A 21,913-nucleotide genomic window follows, 5' to 3' on the forward strand; every position below is an offset into this window, starting at 1 on the left:
ATGATGTATTTTATATCATATCCAAGGGTTCTAATTATAGGCAGACAACAATAGCAAGAGCTCTATGGTTACAAAAAGGATTTATAAAAGGGGTTCTAATTACAGTATTAATGGTTACCCTGAATACTGTCTTAGAATTGAATTTTGTTAGTTGGTTAATCTTCCTTTCACTTCCTTTTACATGTTCATTTTTCTTACCATTGCTTTTGGCGTGCTGAAAATGTTTTCCTATTGCTATTCTTGATCATGCTCATGCTATTCTTGATTTTGCTCAGAGCAAAATTGGAGTTGATGATGATCAGTGTAGTGTTGTGAACTTGGAGTTTAAGAATGAAAGACTACTGAGACAAATTCATTAAAGGAATTACTGGTCAGTATTCTTTATAATCAACTCTAACTTTCTGTATAACATTCTTTATATGAATGAGTTGTTACATAAATAATTAAATATATACCGTTACTTTTAGTAAAATGGTCTTAATTTAAATCGGTCTTTATTATACTTTATTAGCATGTTATCACGTTGACTTATGAGTTATGCGTAGACTAATATATGCATTTCGGCTTCATCAAACCAAATTGTCACCAAATCTGTCTGCCTTAAAATTGATAAAAACAGCTACCCAATATTTCTTGATCTGATCTACATAGTCTCGGACCATAAAATTGTGAACTCCCACCTGCCTTTGGTTTGTGACTTTTATTCAATATTTGTTGAAAGAATGGGGAAAGCATCTGTCCATGTATTGTTTGTAGAGGTAAATACCTATTGTCATTTTATATTTTGTTCTAATTAATGATTGGGATACTGTTTACATTTTATATACGAAATAATGGCTGAAACATTCCCTATGCATCTTATGCTATAAAGCATGGAGTACTTCTAAAATGGTGAAGTACCCATACTGGGTGCTTACCCGGTACTGGGACTCGTACCATATTTGTGGGTATTCTGTTTTTATTTATTTTATTTCGGGTGAAATTCATGATTTTGTTATATATTAATATAATGTTATTTGTTTATTTGAGTTTATTTATTTTTGTAATCGAACATAATTTGTGATTTGTTAGACATTTATTTTGATTTTGTATTGTGAATTGAACAATTTAACTCTCTAAGTTAAATTATATAAAAAAATTAATGTTTTTCATTGATGTATCCATACCTTAATTTTTTTTAAAAAAATACCATATCACGTACTCGTACCAGTACCTGATACTAGTACCGTACCTATGCGTCATAGATCTTATGCTCATACAATTTTCATGCCACTGTATTGATGTTACCATATATTTCCTCTGATTATGATATCATTGTGCAAACATATCGGTCTGTGAACATGAGTTTGAAGTAGAGGTTGTGTCGTTGGGTTGGGCTCTATGCTCACTAAGCTTGATTCTGATTTGCAACGGAAAATTAGGTGCACATGCTTGAAGTGTGGTAATGAGGTACACAATTTTTTATATAGTCAATGACAATTGATTTTTTTGGAAATTCTGTTGAAATATGTACCAGATCCCATGCTCTCTCATATCTCGTGTTATTTTTATCAATAGTACTTTGCTAGTTTTCTACTTATGCATACTTTTTATGCTTTAGTTTTTTTTATAGAATATCTTTTTCTTTGCTGGACTTCATCTGTGTACTAAAGAGCTAAATAGCTTATTGAATAAGCCTGTTGAATAGAGCATACACATAGAAAATAAATATGTGTACTGAATAATTAAGCAAAAGACTGGATGTTTTTTCCTTCCAAAGTAGCTCTCCCCTCTCATTATAGGTGTTGAAATAGTAATCAACCAATTCTTTTAAAAATAATGTATATAGTTATAGTTGTCAACATAGTTGGTTTAGTATTGTGAAGAGGATAGTTGCTTGGCTACCTAAGAACTAGTTTTAGAACTTAGAAATGGGAATCATTATTTAATCATTGATCATTTTGTGTGGCGAATGCTACAAACTGGTATTTTTTTTCCCAGTTATATAAATATGTTTATTCAATGGATTTGATTATGTTGTGTTATGCTTGTTTTGCTTAATTCCTCGATTTTGTTGGTATATTCAAGTCCTTCAAATCTTTAATGGTATTTTGATTTATAATTACATATATCTGTTATTTATAATAGGATTTCTGATTTGATGTCTTATGGTTTATAACTTTGATGGCACAGAAATTCGAAATAGTCATTATGGATCAAGCTGGAAAACAGTTAAAGTGTAGGATTAGTTGAGGAAGCCGGAATGACAAATCAATGGATTGATTTATTTATATAGGGATTTGATATATGAATACTTTATTTGCTCGACATAGTAAAGACATCAACAACTTTCTCTTTTTATTATGAGCATTTTAAGATTCCCTTCATTAAGTGGCTACAAACCTTTTTGTGAATCACCAAAACAAAAGTAATAAATGACTTTATTACTTTTTTTTTAATTGAAATTAATTTAGTATAATTTCATGAAAAACTTGAATCTAAAATAGATTTTCTTTCTTCAGTAACGGTACCTGGTCGCATATGCAAGAGTGAAGTGATCATTATATTTTTTTTTAGTTTTCTTACTTTTATGGTCGCATGTGCAAAATTGAAATGGTCATTATATTTTTTTAGTTTGCTTACTTTCATTTCTACGGGTTAAGTGGAAATTATATGCTTTGATTGCTCATTGCTCATTCAGGTTAGGACTAAAAACTAACATCTTTAGATTCTCACCATTTGTCAATATGTTTTCTGTTTTTTATCTACCTAATCCAGCATGCCTTAAATTATTTAGTACTTGGGTTACACATTATATTAAAGATTTTTTATATAGGTTTGAAGTGGGACACATGAGATTTTGCCTCTAGGAGCGAAACTATTTACTACTTGGGTTTGCACTCTGCAGATGTGTCAGTATAATACTATAGTTGACTATCCTGCTTTTCCATGTATTTTATTTGACTAAACAAATATTTATTCAATTTCATCAACTTCAATTATTTGGAATTTTTATTTACAAATGAAACAGTTAAAGTTTTTCTTTCTTCATTTTAGATAACAAACTATAAAATAATTTTCTTGTATTCAATATTTGTTGAAAGAATGGGGAAAGCATATGTCCCTCTATTGTCTGTAGAGGTAAATACCTATTGTCATTTTATATTTTGTTCTAATTAATGATGTGGAAGATGATTGGGATATTGTTTGCATTTTATATACGAAATAATGGCTGAAACATTCCCTATGCTATAAAGCATGGAGTACTTCTAAAATGGTGAAGTACCCATACTGGGTGCTTACCCAGTACTGGTACTTGTTATTTGTGGGTATTCTGTTTTTATTTATTTTATTTCGAGTGAAATTCATGATTTTGTTATATATTACTATAATATTATTTGTTTATTTGAGTTTATTTGTTATTGTAATCGAACACAATTTGTGATTTTTTAGACATTTATTTTGATTTTGTATTCTGAATTGAACAATTTAACTCTCTTAGTTAAATTATATAAAAAAATTAATGTTTTTCATTGATGTATCAATACCTTAATTTAAAAAAAAAATACCATATCACATACTCGTACCAGTACCTGATACTAGTACCGTACCTATGCGTCATAGATCTTATGCTCATACAATTTTCATGCCACTGTATTGATGTTACCATATATTTCCTCTGATTATGATATCATTGTGCAAACATATCGGTCTATGAACAGGAGTTTGAAGTAGAGGTTGTGTCGTTGGGTTGGGCTCTATGCTCACTAAGTTTGATTCTGATTTGCAACGGAAGATTAGGTGCACATGCTTGAAGTGTGGTAATGAGGTACACAATTTTTGATATAGTCAATGACAAATAATTTTTTTGGAAATTCTCTTGAAATATGTACCAGATCCCATACTCTCTCATATCTCGTATTATTTTTATCAATAGTACCTTGCTAGTTTTTTACTTCTGCATACTTTTTATGCTTTAGTTTTTTTGTAGAATATCTTTTTCTTTGCTGGACTTCATCTGAGTACTAAAGAGCTAAATAGCTTATTGAATAAACCCGTTGAATAGAGTATACACATAGAAAATAAATATGTATACTGAATAATTAAGCAAAAGACTGGATGTTTGCTCATTTCAAAGTAGCTCTCCCCTCTCATTATAGCTGTTGAATTAGTCATCAGCTAATTCTTTTAAAAATAATGTATATAATTATAGTTGTCAGCATAGTTGGTTTAGTATTGTGAAGAGGATAGTTGCTCGGCTACCTAAGAACTAGTTTTAGAATTTAGAAATGAGAATAATTATTTAATCATTGTTCATTTTGTGTGGCCAATGCTACAGACTGATGTTTTTTTCCCAGTTATATAAATATGTTTATTCAATGGATTTGATTATGTTGTGTTATGCTTGTTTTGCTTAATTCCTCGGTTCTGTTGGTATATTCAAGTCCTTCAAATCTTCAATGATATTTTGATTTATATATATATATATCTGTTATTTATAACAAGATTTTTAATTTGATGTCTTATAGTTTATAACTTTGATGACACATAAATTTAAAATAGTCATTGAGGTTCAAGCTGGAAAATAGTTCAAATGTAGGATCAGTTGAGGAAGCCGAAATGATAAATCAATGGATTGATTTATTTATTTAGGGATTTGATATATGAATACTTGATTTGATAGGCATTGTAAAGACATCCACAACTTTCTCTTTTTGTTTGAGCATTTTAAGTGGCTACAAACCTTTTTGTGAATCACCAAAACATAAGTAATATATGAAATTCATTTGTAAATATAAATTACTTTATTACTTTTTTTAATTGAAATTACTTTTGTATAACTTCATGAAAAACTTGAATCTAAAATAGATTTTCTTTCTGCAGTAACGGTACCTGGTCGCATGTGCAAGAGCGAAGTGATTGTTATATTTTTTTTTTAGTTTTCCTACTTTTTGGTCGCATGTGCAAAAGTGAAGTGGTAATTATATTTTTTTACCTTTCTTACTTTCATTTCTACGGGTCAAGTGGAAATCATATTCTTTGGTTGCTCGTTGCTCATTCAGGTTAGGACTAAAACTAAAACCTTTGGATTCTCACTCATTTTAAACATGTTTTATGTTTTGTGTCTACCTAATCCAACATGCCTTAAATTATTTAGTACTTGGGTTACACATTATATTAAAGGTTTTGTCTATGGGTTTGAAGTCGGACACATAAGATTTTGTCTCTGAGAGTTAAACTATTTACTACTTGGGTTTGCACTTTGCACATTTGTCAGTATAATACTATAGTTCACTTTGCACATTTGTCTATGGGTTTGCACTTTGCACATTTGTCAGTATAATACTTGGGTTTCCATGTGTTATATTTGACTAGACAAATACTTATTCAATTTCATCAATTCCAATTATTTTGAATTTTTATTTACAAACTAAACAGTTAAAGTTTTCCTTTCTTCATTTTAGATAACAAATACGATATAGATCAAACTGTAAAATAATTTTTATGTGCAATGATAGACAGTAAGGCTACTAACTTTCTATTCAGAATAATGAATAAATTTATAAAACAAGCTAAGAAGAGAAACAAAAGTTCTTATTGAATAAGCTTTCATACTACAAAGAAAAACAAGTGGTAACGGGTCTTTTATGCAAAGTTGTTTATTAGTTATAATAAGTCTATGGGTTCTAATCATAAATTTGCCATACTCAATAACTCTTGATTTGCCAAATCAAATTGGCTAATTAGTTTTTAAACGTTTTAAAACAAATGTTAAATGAGGCAGTTATGAATGAAAGATTTGTGAGATAAACTTGAGATACTTTTAAATTTTTATGAGGTAGTTTGTTTGTGAGTAATTAAATTTGTTTGTAAATGTTGTCCTAAGAGAAGTGTTATTGATCCAAAATGTGGCTTTCAATGTGAATTTTTTATTCATATGAAATTGGGCTAATATGATTAGATAAACTGAAATTTAATCATGAGATAGTTTTTGTACCCAAAATATGGATTAAAACATGATTTTTTTATTCATTAGAAATTCAGATAGTTTGTATGACTCTAATTTAACTACAAGATGAATTGTTAACTCTAAATGTAACTTGTAATATGAATTTTTTATTCATATAAAATGAGATATTGTTGATGTAAATTGATGACCTAAATGCAATTTAAGTATGAATATTTATTTGTAACTTGAAATGGCATGCATGTCATGCATGTCATGATGACCCTTTAATGGAATGGCAATAGCAAGTTTGCCTTGGATGACAATATTGTGCCTCAAGATGACCTTGGACACAAATTTGACATTTGTGTCTATATGATCCTAAATTTGATAAATGGAGATGACAATATTGTGCCTTGAGGACCTTGATGCGAAATTTAATATTTGAGCAACGATGATCCTAAATTCAATATATTAAAATGATGGTATTAAGCCTTGATGACCTCTTGGATTCAAAATTCGATAAATTGGGAGGATTATGATATTGTGCTTTGATCAACTTAATTGTGGAATTTGATAGTGAGATGCTTAATATTGTACCTCGATTGCAAAATTTATATAGGAGCTTATTATTCTAAATTTGATAAATTGGAATGATGGATATTTTGCCTTAGATGCCAAAAATGATATTTAACGATGATCCTAAATTCGTTATATTAAAATTATGGTATTAAGCCTCAATGATCTCTTGGATTCGAAATTTGATATTTGAGCCTTGTAGACTATCCTAAATTTGATAAATTGTGCTTTGATCAACCTAGATGTGGAATTTGATAGTGAGATGATTAATATTAAACATTGATTGAAAAATTTATATAGGAGTTTATTATCCTAAATTCGATAAATTGAAAGGATGAGTATTTTACCTTAGATGCCAAAAATGATATTTGAGCCTAGATAGTCTTAGGGTTTGAGCTTACTAGACTATCCTAAATTTGATAAATTAAGAAGATGATGGTTATATTAAGCTTTGATCACCTTAGATGTAAAATTTGATTTTCGGACTATGGTATGGTGCTTCAATGAACTTGGATGCAAAATTTATATGTGAGGATATGATGTTGAATTAAATACATTAGGATGATGGTTTTGTGTGCCTATATGATCTTGAATTCGATAAATTGCGATGATGGTAAATTGCCTCGATACATTAGGATGATGGTTTTGTGCCTCGATAGATTGATGTTGCATCTCGAAATTGGATGTAAAATATGATATTTAAGTCTAAATGGTCCTAAGTTTGATAAATTAGGATGATGGTTTTGTGGCTACATGACCATGAATTTGAATTTGACTTTTGAGTCTTATTGACATGAAATTCTATAAACTTAGATGATGATATTGCGCCTCAGCCATATTGGATGCAAAATTCAATATTTGAACCTAGATGTCCGTAATTTGTTAAATTGGAATGCTGGTGACTCAATGACCTTGGAAGCCAAATATGATTTTTGACTTACATGATCATATATTTGATAGATTGAGATGATGATACTGTGCCTCAAAATTTGATATTTGATGAACCTAAATTTGTTAAATTATGATGATAGCGTTGAGTCTATAGACTTCGGGTAAATTTTTTATCTGAGCCTAAATGATTCTAAGTTCAATAAATTAGGATGATGGTGTTGTTTCATGTGATCTTGAATGCATAATTTGTTCTTATATGTTCATATGATTTATAGTTGGAATGATTGTACTTTAGTTGAATATAAATTTTGATATTTAAGTTTGCCTAAATGAAATGAAATTCGATAAATTGATGTTATGGTATTGTGCCTCAATATTGGTTACGAAATTTGCTATTTGAGTCTAAGTGATCTTAATTTCAATAAATAGGGATGACAATATTGTGCCTTATCAATTTTGCAGTAAAAAATTATATTTGAGTAGTATGATCTTAAAGTCAATGAATTGAGATGTATTGTGCCTTGATATCCTTGGATGCAAAATTTTATATCTAAGTCTAGATGATCCTAAATGATTGATAAATTAGGATGACGGTATTGTTCATCGATACCCTTGGATACAAAATTTAATTCTAGACAATCTTAATTTTGATAAATTAGGATGATGATATTGTGCCTCGATGATCTTAGATGCAAGATTTGATATTTGAGTCTAGATGATTCTAAATTTGGTAAATTGGGATGATGTTGTTGTGTGTTGATGCCCTTGACGCAAAAATATGATATCTAAGGCTAGATGATGTTGAATTCAAAAAATTGGGATGATATAATTCTCCCTCAATGACGTTAGATACAAAATTTGAATTTGAGTCTAATTGATCTAAAATTTGATAAATTTAGATTATGGTATTCTTGAAGTAACAATGTCGATTTACAAGAAATGGGGGTTTGAATTGTAAATATGCCTTTTAAAAATTCCTGTTAAAACTTAAGAAAATAACTCAAGAATGATCTTGGTTATGAAACAGAAAACGAAGAACGTTCTTGGTTTATGTTATAAAACAGAGAACGTTCTTAAATTAGCAGAAAATCAGTTTCTATTTTATCTTAAATGATTAATGCAGTATAATAAAGAAGGAGAAAGGAAAGAGAATACCACACAAAGATTTATCCTGGTTCACCCAACGTGGGTTACGTCCTCACACTGTGAGATTTTCTACTAAGTGTTTAAAATGAAGAACCTTCTTAATCTTACAACACCTAGAATAGATCAACCTTGATCTATTGCTTTCTCAATTACTTTCCACCCAAAAAGCAATCACAACACCTATCTAACCTTGATAGGAAGCAATCTTAAACAAACGATAAAGAAACTCTTATAGTTTGAGTTTTTACAAATGATTGAATTTGACAGAATCTGATATTGCTCAACTCTTGTTTGAGAATAGATTCTTTACAGAGAATTTAATGACAATTTCGCAGCTGGTATGTGTGTTAGCAGCAGTAACAGTTTCGCGAATTGCAGAATGTAATGTTGCCTCTGTTTTGCAGAATTTCAAGCTTAAGTGTGATTGTATATTGCTGATTACTTAGCACTTGAATTTCTTGCTCAGAACTGAGATAATGGCCTTCTATTTATAGGCTGGAGATGTACTTGAATGAAGGTACAAGAGCTGTTGGAGAAACTATGTTTTTTGACTGAACCATTATATTTAGAATAAAAATAATCCTTCTTTGAAAATAGCTTTTTGACTTTTAATGGTTTAGCATTTAAAGCATTTCTGTCATTTCCTTGACGTTTCTTCATTGATCTTGGATGGTACAATATCTGCCTTCAGTCTTTTGAAGCGAATTGCAGACTGAAACAGAGAGGATGCAAGGCTGCTGTTGATGTGCAGAAAACGGAGAATGATTAACGTTCTTGGTTTTATCAGTTTGAACTTTCTTGAGCTTCAATAATCATTCTGGAGTTCCTGTTTTAAATGTTATGTATTTCCTTTGTTCTTGTCTTGTCATATACCCAGTTTGATCAAGTTTTCTTGACATTTGAATTTTGGAGACAGATTTGCCATTTTCATCTTTTTCTAAGGAAGTGGATGGATGCATGGGAGTTGTCATAATTTTTGACTCATTCATTTTATATTTGATCAACAGATCTTTGATATATTTTTCTTGACAAACAAAAATGCCTTTTTCGTATTGTTTGATTTGTAAACCAAGAAAATATCTTAATTCCCCCATCATGCTCATTTCAAATTCACTTTGCATAAGTTTTGAGAAATCTTCACATAGTTTTTCATTTGTTGATCCAAAAATGATATCATCCACATATACTTGAACAATGAGTAATTCATTTCCCTCTGTTTTCTTAAATAAGGTAGTATCGATTTTTCCTCTTTGAAAATTGTTCTCGATCAGAAATGAACTCAGTCTTTCGTACCACGCCCTTGGTGCTTGTTTTAAGCCATAAAGAGCTTTGGTAAGTTTGAAAACATGATTTGGTTTTGCTTGGTTTTCAAAACCTGGGGGCTGTTTTACATACACTTGTTCATTTAAAAAACCATTTAAGAAAGCACTTTTCACATCCATTTGAAACAGTTTGATGAGTTTATGAGATGCATATGCAAGAAGTATTCGAATAGCTTCTAACCTTGCAACTGGAGCAAAAGTTTCATCATAGTCTATACCTTCTTGTTGATTGTAGCCTTGAGCTACTAATCTTGCTTTGTTTCTCACGACCTTACCTTCTTCATCAAGCTTGTTTCTGAATACCCATCGAGTGCCAATAACAGTTTGATCTAAAGGATCTGGTACTAGAGTCCAAACTTCATTTTTCTCAAACTGTAGTAGTTCTTCCTTCATGGCGTTTATCCAAGATTGATCAGTAATAGCATCTTTGATTGACTTTGGTTCAATCTGAGATATCATGCTGTCGTCATCATTTTTGAATGATCTTCTGGTTCGGATTCCATCAGCTGTGTCTCCAATGATCTGAGTTTGAGGATGATCTCCAATGGTTTTCCAGCTTTTTGGTGGAGAATGAAACGGAGATTGTTTATCAATCTCTGTTTTCTGCAGACTTGTTTCCTGCTGTGTTTCATTTTGAGTTTCTTCTTCCTCATCCTTTTTACTTATATCTAGATCATCAAACTCATCAAACAATATATGCATACTAATTTCAACAACATTAGTTCTTAAATTGAACACTCTATAACCTTTAGATTCGGTTGAGTATCCAAGAAAGATCGCTTTATCGGATTTTGCATCAAATTTTCCAATAAGATCTTTGTTGTTTAGAATGTAACAGTAACAACCAAAAATATGAAAGTAAGAAATGTTTGGTTTTCTGTTTTTCCAGATTTCGTATGGAGTTTTGTTGATGATTTTTCTGATAGATACACGATTCAAGATATAGCAAGAAGTGTTTATGGCTTCTTCCCAAAAATACCTTTCAACATTTGATTCTTCTAAAATAGTTCTTGCCCTTTCTTGTAGTGTTCTATTTTTTCTTTCAACAACTCCATTTTGTTGTGGAGTTCTTGCACATGAAAGATTGTGAGATATACCAAGTTCATCAAAAAAGCTTTTGAATGAGGCATTTATGAATTCTCCTCCATGATCACTCCTTACAGAGATGATGCTGGAGTCCTTTTCATTCTGCACCTTTTTACAAAATGTTTTAAATGATTCAAATGCATCATCTTTTTGTTTTAAAAACAGAACCCATGTAAATCTTGAGAAATCGTCAACAATAACAAAACCATATTTCATTCCTCCTAGACTTGTTGTTTTGACAGGCCCAAATAAATCTATGTGAAGTAGTTCAAGAGTTCTTTTTGTTGTTACAAAATCTTTTGTATGGAAGCTGCTCTTGACTTGCTTACCTTTTGCACAAGCTTCACAAATTTTGTCTTTCTCAAAATTAAGTTTTGGTAAACCTCTAACAAGATCAAGTTTGGAGATTTTTGAAATAGTTTTCATGCTGATATGTCCAGCCCTTTTATGCCAGATCCATTTATCTTTATTGATTGATATAAAGCATGATTCATCAGGTAATTCTTCAAGATATAACACATATAAATTTTTCTTTCGCTTACCAGAGAACAGAATTTTTCCAGTTTTGGCCTTCTTGATTTCACATACCTTTGGCTTGAAAATGACTTCGCATCCATTGTCGCATAACTGACTTATGCTTAATAAATTGTGTTTTAATCCTTCCACGTATTGAACATCATTTATTTGAGCAAGGTTTGTCTTACCAATGGTTCCATTTCCCTTAATTTGAGCTTGATCATCATTTCCAAATGTGACCGAACCACCATCCTTCTTGCTGAAGGTTATGAAACAATTTCTATCTCCTGTCATGTGCATTGAACATCCACTGTCCAAGAACCAAAGCTTTCTCTTTGTATTTTGAAAACCAACCTGCAGGTGATATCATTTCAGTCTTAGGTACCCACTTTGTTTTGGGTCCTTGAGAGTTAGTTTTTAAGTGGTAAATCATTCTCGTTTTGGAAACAACTGTGTTGTTAGTTGTTGATTCTGAAATTGGTTTAGCAATATATGATTTAGAAGAGTTGAACTTTGGTTTAAAAGATTTTTTGAAACGTTCAACTTGTAACTTTGAACTTTCTCCGTTTGGGAGACAAACTGGAGAACGTTCTCCGTTTTGCTGTTTTTTTGATACAATTTTGACAGGATGATTCTCATGTTTAAAAAGCTTCTTTCTTTCGATTTTTTCATCCCTTTTCCTGAAGTAGCAAGCAAATTCTAGATGTCCAAGTTTTTTACAATATGAGCATCTAGTCTTGCATTTTTCTTCCCTTCTTTCTGGGACAAAGAAGTTTTCATAAAGTTTGGTTTTTTGAGTTTGATTGAAACCAAGACCAGCTTTATCAAAAATTCCTATTTGAGATCCCATGATGTGTTGAAAAGTTTCAGTGGCTTTAATGAAGTTTAGTAAATCTGTTTTGAGAAGTTCGTTTTCATTTCTAAGTTGAATGTTCTCCGTTTGTAGCGCAAAATGTTCTTGACATTCTTCACTTTCAAAAACTCTTGTTTCTTTCAATTCTTGAATCAATTTTTTTAACAAATTATTTTCAGTCTGATTTCTTTCCTTCTCTTCTTTCTCTTTATAAAACTATTCTTTCAGATAACTACATTTTTGAATAGGATTTTTGTTTGATGGACATTCTGCTTTGTAATGTCCCAATTTGTTGCATCCAAAGCATGTGACTTGACTTTTGTCAATCTCTGTTTTAGGATTTCTGTTTTGAAATCCCTTTTTGATTTGATCTTTTCTTCTCATCATTCTTTGTATTCTTCTAGTGAGAAGCGCGATTTCATCAGCATCTCCTTGTTCATTTTCTTCTGATTCCTCTTCAACTGGTACTGTGATTTTTTCTTGAGAGACTTTCAGTGCTATTGCCTTTCCTTTCTTGACTGGTTTGTCTTCTTGCAATACTACCTCATGAGCTCTTAGAGTTCCAATTAGTTCTTCCAGAGGCAATGATTCAAGGTTCTTGGCTTGGCTTATAGCTGTCACCATTGGTCTCCAAATGATTGGGAGACACCTCATGATTTTTCTTACTCTTTCTTGCACAGTATAGGCTTTGCCAAGAGAGCACATTTCATTTACTATTGTGGTGAATATTGAGTACATTTCATCAATGGTTTCTCCTTCTTGCATTTCGAACAATTCGAATTTCCTTATACCAATGTCTATCCTTGTTTCTTTGACATGGCTTGTTCCTTCATGGTGAGTTTGCAATGTATCCCAGACTTCTTTTGCAGTTGTGCATTCATCTACCCTTTCATTTTCTTCCCTGCTTAAAGCACATGATAAGAATAATTGAGCTTTAGAGTTTTGAAGTACCTTAGCTTTATCTTCTGTTGTCCAATCTGCTTACTTTTTTAAGGCAGAATTCGAGTCATCTTGATCAACCCTTGGTGTGAAATCTCCATCTGTAATGATGCGCCACATTCCTGTGTCTTGAGATTTCAACCCTTGGTGTGAAATCTCCATCTGTAATGATGCGCCACATTCCTGTGTCTTGAGATTTTAAGAACAACTGCATTTTGTTTTTCCAAAAATAATAGTCTGATCCATCAAAGAATGGAGGTCGATTTGAGGATCCTCCTTCAACAATGTATTTTGCTTTCGACATTCTTCTAGATCTTTTCTCTAACACTTGTTAGGTGTTTTTGAACTTTTTAGAGACCGAGCTCTGATGCCAATTGAAGTAACAATGTCGATTTACAAGAAAGGGGGTTTGAATTGTAAATATGCCTTTTAAAAATTCCTGTTAAAACTTAAGAAAATAACTCAAGAATGATCTTGGTTATGAAACAGAAAACGGAGAACGTTCTTGGTTTATGTTATAAAACAGAGAACGTTCTTAAATTAGCAGAAAATCAGTTTCTATTTTATCTTAAATGATTAATGCAGTATAATAAAGAAGGAGAAAGGAAAGAGAATACCACACAAAGATTTATCCTGGTTCACCCAACGTGGGTTACGTCCAGTCCTCACACTGTGAGATTTTCCACTAAGTGTTTAAAATGAAGAACCTTCTTAATCTTACAACACCTAGAATAAATCAACCTTGATCTATTTCTTTCTTAATTACTTTCCACCCAGAAAGCAATCACAACACCTATCTAACCTTGATAGGAAGCAATCTTAAACAAACTATAAAGAAACTCTTATAGTTTGAGTTTTTACAAATGATTGAATTTGACAGAATCTGATATTGCTCAACTCTTGTTTGAGAATAGATTCTTTACAGAGTATCTAATGACAATTTCGCAACTGATATATGAATGAGCAGCAGTGGCTGTTTCGCGAATTGCAGAAAATGATGTTGCCTCTGTTTTGCAGAATTTCAAGCTTAAGTGAGATTGTATATTGTTGGTTACTTAGCACTTTTCTTCATTGATCTTGGATGGTACAATATCTGCCTTCAGTCTTGAGTGTAACTAGAGAAGGTTGGAGAAGATTAGAAACGAATTGCAGACTGAAACAGAGAGAATGCAAAGCTGCTGTTGATGTGCAGAAAACGGAGAATGATTAACGTTGTTGGTTTTATCAGTTTGAACTTTCTTGAGCTTCAATAATCATTCTAGAGTTCCTGTTTTAAATGTTATGTATTTCCTTTGTTCTTGTCTTGTCATATACCCAGTTTGATCAAGTTTTCTTGACATTTGAATTTTGGAATTCTTAGGTCGTCATGACTTTTGTCCATCTTTGAACCCTTTGATCTTTGTGATCAAGTACCGTTTTTTAGTCTGAATTATTCGTACTTGTTCCTTGCCGTGTACTTATTAGATATGAAAGATTTCCAGAGCAAACTTTTTATCACATGGATATAAAAGATTTGACCAACTTGCTGTGATGGATAATTCGGTGAAGCTGAAGATCATTCTCTGTTTATGATGCAGAATGATCTTGTTGTTGTCTTTTCTTGTATTTGCTTGATTCTGCTCTTAATTAAATCCACTCAAGAACACAAGTTAAATTAACATAACATTTAGAATCATAATTAACATTCTTAATTAACCTTTGTTTATTTTCATCAAAACTTTAAAATAGAAAGTTTGTCTCAACAATTCTGCCATAGCTTCGATGAACTTGGATGCAAAATTTATATGTGAGGATATGATCATGAATTCAATAAATTGGGATGATGGTAATGTGTGCTTATAAGGTTTAAATTCGATAAATTGTGATGATGAAGGTAAATTGTCTCGATATTGTTTGATGCAAACTTTTGTAAATGGTCCTCCTACGTTCGATAAATTGGGACGATGGTTTTGTGGTTAGACGACATTGGATGCGAATTTGACTTTTGAATCTTATTGACATGAAATTCTATAAATTTAGATGGCGATATTGCGCCTCGATAATTTGTTAAGTTGGAATGATGGTGTCTCAATGACCATGGATGCCAAATATGATATTTGACCTACATGGTCCTATATTCGATGAATTGTGCCTCATTGATCTTAGATGTGAAATTTGATATTTGATTGTTGATGAAACTAAATTCGTTAAATTAGGACGATAATGTTGAACATTCAAACTTTTGGTACAAATTTTATTTGAGCCTAAACGATTCTAAGTTCAATAAATTAGACTGATAGTGTAACAACCATTTAAAAATTTGGACAAAGGAATGGTAATGGCATAATTTCAGCTATACATCTCAAGTTATAGTAAGTTTTTTTTTTCTCACTTCGTAAATCAGCTATACAATCCCTTTCTTCTTCTTGTTATTGTCTTTCATTTTCTTTGTTCAAAGTTGTTTAAGGTTTTGTAGTAGGATCGAATTTGATTAAACTAATGTTATGGGGTATTTATACTCCATAGACACCACTTCAGATTAGTGGCCATCATTCCTAGAGGTTTGATGAAGAAATGCAATGATTCAGAACCATTTCAGAATTGAAAAATTGCATTGTTTCCAGTTGTTTTAGACTACAGTTTGTGTGTAGTTGAATACACATCCTTTTAACGTTCAATTTTATTTGAGTTTTGAAGCTTGTATTCGAATACACATTATTGTATTCGAATACAAATGTTTGAATTTGGCCACTAACTTGGTTTTGTATTCGGCTACACGAAGTTGTAGTCGAACACAAATGTGCAGTTTTAGCTACTGACTTAGCACTCGTATTCGAATACACTGTCTCGTATTCGAATACAGATGTTCAGTTTTAGCTACTAACTTTGCACTCGTATTCGACGACACCATGCTGTATTCGAATACAACATTGTATTTTGTCAAAAATATTATTTTCAAACATTATTTATATATTTTGACACTTTGAAAATCCTTTTGATGCATATGCTAAAATGAAAGGTTCTCATGTTCATTTGAAATATAAGAATGTTAGATTGTTTCATGTAGCTTTACATTATATATCTCTTAATTTGTGTGAACATGGTTGACTTCGATTATTTGATTTGTTGTTGAGACTTGTAACTTTGATCACATTTCTTGGTCTTTGTCTTAATAAAAAACTTGTATTTTACATCTATCTTTTTAGAGTGTCAGGGTTTATGGTGTTATGGCAGCGAAGTGAAGTATATGAACAAGAAAATGTTTGAGTTTGCTATTTTAGGGGTTTAGAGTTTATCATTTATGGTTTAGAGTTTAGGATTTAAGTATAGGGTTTGGGGTTTAGGTCGTTGCGACGTATAACTTCAAAACGAAGATAATAATAACATATAATAAAAAAAGTTGTCAAATAAATATGTAATTATTACTTTATTTGAAGATTATATTTTATTATATGTTATTATTATAATTCGCAATGAAAAGCAACTACAAAACGAAGATAATAATAACATATAATAAAATAGAGTTGTCAAATAAAAATGTAATTATTACTTAATTTGAAAATTATATTTTGTTATATGTTATTATTATATTCGTTATGAAATACAACTATATAATGAAGATAATAATAACATATAATAAAATAGAATTGTAAAATATAGATGTAATTATTACTTTATTCGATATCTCTATTTTTATTAGGGTGTTATGGTTTAAGGTGTTAGGGTTTAGGGTTTGGGGTTTGGGGTGTAGTGTTTAGGGTTTAGGATTTCGGATTTTGGATTTAGGGTTTCGGGATTAGTGTTTTAGGTTTAGGGGTTCAGGTTTAGGCTTTCAGGTTTCAGGATTAGGGTTTTGGCTTTCGGGATTAGGGTTTTTGGTTTTAGGTTATTATTATCTTCGCTATAAAATACAATTATATAACGAAGATAATAATAACATATAATAAAATAGAATTGTCAAATATAGATGTAATCATTACTTTATTCGATATGTCTATTTTTATTAGGGTGTTATGGTTTAGGGTTTGGATTTTCGTGGGTAGGTTTAGGGTATCAGATTTCGGGTTTAGGATTTCGGATTTAGGGTTTCGGGATTAGGGTTTCGGGATTAGGGTTTCAGGTTTATGGTTTTAGGTTTAGGGTAGGAGGTTTTGGGTTTAGGAATATTTTCGTTGGGAAATGCAACTACAAAACAAAGATAATAATTATATATAATAAAATAGAGTTGTCAAATAAAGATATAGTTATTAATTAATTTGAAAATTATACTTTATTATATGTTATTATTATCTTCGTTATGAAATACAACTACATAACGAAGATAATAATAACATATAATAAAATAGAATTGTCAAATACAGATGTAACTATTACTTTATTCGATATCTCTATTTTTATTAGGGTGTTATGGTTTAAGGTGTTAGTGTTTAGAGTTTGGGGTTTCAGATGTAGGTTTAAGGTTTCAGATTTTAGATTTAGGGTTTCAGGATTAGGGTTTAGGGTTAATGGTTTAGAGTTTCAGGTTTAGGCTTTATGGTTTTGGGTTTCGGGATTAGGGTTTCATGTTTCGGGTTGAGGGTTTCTGGTTTTAGGTTTAGGGTTTAGGTTTTAGGGTATAAACTCACACACAATTTCTTGAGGATTTCCGAGACATATGACCAACACTAACAAGACAAAAAAAACTACCCCCTAACCTGCATTCCGATATAGATCAAACCACTATAATACCAAAATATAACATGATATACTAATAATCTAGAATATAATATATGATGATATGTTAATGTATCGGATAATCAAGTCTACACATTAACAAAACATAAAACATAAACTCGACAATCTCATGTCTAATACAACATCCACTAAACTTCTATATAATCCTTCCAAGTTGATTTTCCTTTCCCCTTATATTGGTTACCGAAGACCTAAATGCATAATATTTAATAACTTAATTCTATAATTTGTGCATTATAAAAATAAATGTATAACTCTATTAACTTATTTAATTCTACTGCAATCCCGTTAAATAGTTGGACTTAGGCTTAATAGAATATTAATAAGGATACATAGTTACTTTTATACTATTCTTGTGTGTGTATGTGTGTATATATATATAACTGTGAAGGTTGCATAGTCCATTCCACATATGTGATTCAGTATGAGAAAGTCTAGCCCATTATAACTAATTGTTTAATAACGATAATCGATGTTCCAACCATTCTAGATAAAGTAAGGGTTGAATTTATAATTAAATTCCGCCCACTACTATGAAGTATTATTTTATTATAAAATTATTTAAGAAAATATGCATAATAAGTCTTATTTCATAATTTTACATTACATTCTCAATAGTGTTCTATATAATTTATTTTAACTTCTTGATTGATCCTACTTGGGAAAACAGAAAACAAAGAACATTATTGGTTAGTTAAAATCAACAATTTAGCTTATTTATTTAACTTGATAATCAAAAGGAGTAAAAGTAAATAGAGTTAAAAGAAGAGATATCACACATTGATATATCTTGATTCACCTAACTCGGAGTACGTCAAGTTCTCACAACTATGAGAATTTCGACTAAGTGTTCAAACATAAAACGTTCTTGGGTTTACAACATTCTTGATTTTATACAATGTTGTTCAGATCAACCTTGATCTGTTACAACAATTCCTTTCCACCTTGAAAGGGATTCAACTAGGTCACATATCAATCTTTATAGAGGATTTTACAATTCACCTTTTAACCATAAAAGGATTTTCTACAATGAGAATGATGTCAGAGAATGTTGGAGATTAATGTTGGAGATTAATGTTGGAGATTAATTGTAACATGTTAGAGAATGATGTCAACATTCTGGAGATTGATGTTAACATGTTGGAGGATGATCATTGTCACTTTTGATTTGAGTCATGCCTTTTACTATTTGATCTTTTGGAGTGTTTCTTTTGCTGACGTGAGAGCTGTATATTCCTTATAGATGTACTGAAAATGCATTTATATTAGAACATAATATGTCAACCAATCAATCACAACACAATATCTTGTAAATATAACTATCAATTTTACATCTAATACAAGTTATAACATTGATTTATGACAAGAAGTTTTTCCTATTGAGTACCCATAAAAATACCCGCATGAAAAGGTTTGATTATTTCTAATAATCAATTTCCAGCCACAATATATTCTAATAACTATCCTAACATGCAATTAAAGGTGGACGAGAGAACTCATTTTTTGTTGATTTGGTATTTGAATAAGGGAGAGTGAGACAACATGCTACTTTGTGTTGTGAATTGAGAGAATGAGTTTCTCCATTTAATCTCTATTTGGTTGTGAGAATGAGGAAGAAGAACAATGAAAAAATCTAACTTTTTGTTGTCTTGGTCTATAAATAGGGGATGTTTAGTTGGAAGGATCCTATAAATGATGGATTGTATTTCATAGTCTTGAAAGATCTTCCAATTCCTAACTTTGGAGTCACTCTCAATATCACATGGTCTCCTTCTTCAAATTTCAATGATGTTCTTTTATTATCTACATTGCTCTTCTATCTAATTTGTGCAATTTTCATATATTCTTTAATTATCTTTAACTTCTTAGTGGTTTCTTGAATTATTTTTTGTCAAAGAATTCCTAAATCTCCTACCTCTGGCCAACATATAGTGGTGTTATATATATATATATTTTTTTTTTTTTCTTCCATAAAGTGATTCATATGGTGCCATGCATATGTTGGAGTGATAATTGTTGTTACAAGAATATTCTATTAAAGGTATATGGTGACTCCAATCGAATTGCCTCCATCTTCAAGAATACAAGCTCTGAACATGCATTCCAAATTTTGAATAATTCTCTCCGTATGACCATGCGTTTGTGGGTGATATGTTGTGTTAATGTTCAATTTAATTCTCTAGTGAAATGCTTTCGAAGGTCTAGAAATTTAATTCGGGTCTTTGTCACAACTTTATATGAAATAAAATTATATTTAATCCAATATTTTAAGATTAAGATTCATATAATTATTTTTTAATAAAAAAAATAATCATATTTAATATAATATTTTTTAAATAATAAAAACTTAAAATATATTTAAGTCAATATTTTTGAAATTATTACTCATATTTATAATTTTTTTATATGAAGAAAATTACTATTATAATTATTAGTTTATCATCATTAAATTGTAGCCATAATTATCTTCTATCTTTAATATATTATTAATTATTAATTTAATAATAAACTATGGAGACCAATTTAGCCACCAACAAAGTTCACCTTGTTGTTTTGACTAATAATAAAATTAAAACTGCTTGGTCGACATGTTCTTCTTCCCACACACCAACAACAACACACATCCCAATGACACTTTTTCTTTTAAACTTCTCTCTTCTTCGACAATCTCATTAGTGCATCGTTTGCAACACTAGGAGTATATTCGGGACCGTTGTAACCCCCTCTTTCATTCCCACTAAGAATCAAAACTCGAAAGGTTATATTTGTCGTACCGAAAAAACAAACCACCAACTTCATACCGTCTTCCCGGCCACAACCAATGTTGTTAGTGAAAACCGAGACCGCCTAAGAAATCCACACAACACCTTCTTTCATCTTCTATGTACGAAAACACCAGAAACATTTGTTGTTAGTTCTGATCAGCTCGTTCGTCGTTTTTGAAAAACCTACTTTGTTTTTGGAATATTTGCGCCGAAACATTTGAGACGAGAAGAACTATTAGTTTGCGTGTCATTCGGAAGTTGACGTCAAACTATTTCGAGGTTTTGGTGAGACCTTTCGTTGACTTTTGTTTTGTCTCGTCGTTGTCGTTGGTGCTGAAAGTCTCCCTTGAGTTTGGAGCTTGTATGGAAGCTTTGGAATGGGGAGCAAAACCCACTCGAGGTGGTAAAGCTAGATTTGAGGTAAAGTTTGAACTCTATTGATTGTAATAACTGATATAGTACTAGTGAGACAAGTGAGAATGTCTCATTTCCGTATGTAGATTTGGGGTGAAGACAAATGTCGAGTCATATAGAGTCTAACAATCAAATAGGTTTTTGTAAGATTTTGATTTTTGTTAGGATTAGGAATTTGATTGTTTTAATTTATACCTCATTTTCTGTGAGATTGTATGCTCTGATTAGTGTTTAGTTGATCTATGGGGCGTACTGCACTTTATCTATATTTTTAATTTGAATTTGAGCTGTGTTTATAGCTGTAGTTCACTCCCTTGGTGTCATTATATTTATATTAAAAATTGCCAATCCTCAACTGTATGCTTTTTTCCCTGATTTTCTTACAGTATATCTTAAATGACTGTGGCACTGTGTAAAACTTATTAATTTGTTAGTTGTTACGTTAAGGGGTAGATGATAATTAAATTCTTGATACAGTTTATGGATTATACTGTTTATAATGTCCCCTTGCATACAATGTTTACTTGACAGTCTGATGTGTGTTTTCTGGTCTACTGAAATTTCATCCAGTGCAACCATGAGTGATGAATGAGAAAGGACTTGTCCTCTCTGTGCTGAAGAGATGGATTTGACGGATCAGCAATTGAGACCATGCAAATGCGGCTACGAGGTTTGATTTTATTTATATGTTCTTGTTATTGGGCAATAATGTGAAGGTTTTTATATAACCTGATATTATGCAAATGCGGCTACCAATATTGTA

At 31.1% G+C, this 21,913-nt stretch overlaps 1 long non-coding RNA gene across 2 annotated transcripts; it reads left to right on the forward strand.

Annotated features, from left to right (window-relative positions):
• Window positions 1–247: 247 nt before the first annotated feature.
• On the forward strand, window positions 248–9,222 carry LOC105851682 (uncharacterized). Of its 2 annotated transcripts, none has more exons than XR_012161881.1 (3): window positions 248–2,680; window positions 2,816–3,808; window positions 4,864–9,222. It is a non-coding gene; the product is annotated as an uncharacterized lncRNA (long non-coding RNA). The 2 variants fall into 2 exon arrangements; XR_003471448.2 differs by having other exon boundaries at window positions 248–1,449; window positions 2,173–3,808.
• The last annotated feature ends 12,691 nt before the right edge of the window (window positions 9,223–21,913 follow it).

This window comes from Cicer arietinum, chromosome 2, assembly GCF_000331145.2.
Source record: "Cicer arietinum cultivar CDC Frontier isolate Library 1 chromosome 2, Cicar.CDCFrontier_v2.0, whole genome shotgun sequence".
In the NCBI taxonomy this organism is placed as follows: Eukaryota; Viridiplantae; Streptophyta; class Magnoliopsida; order Fabales; family Fabaceae; genus Cicer; species Cicer arietinum.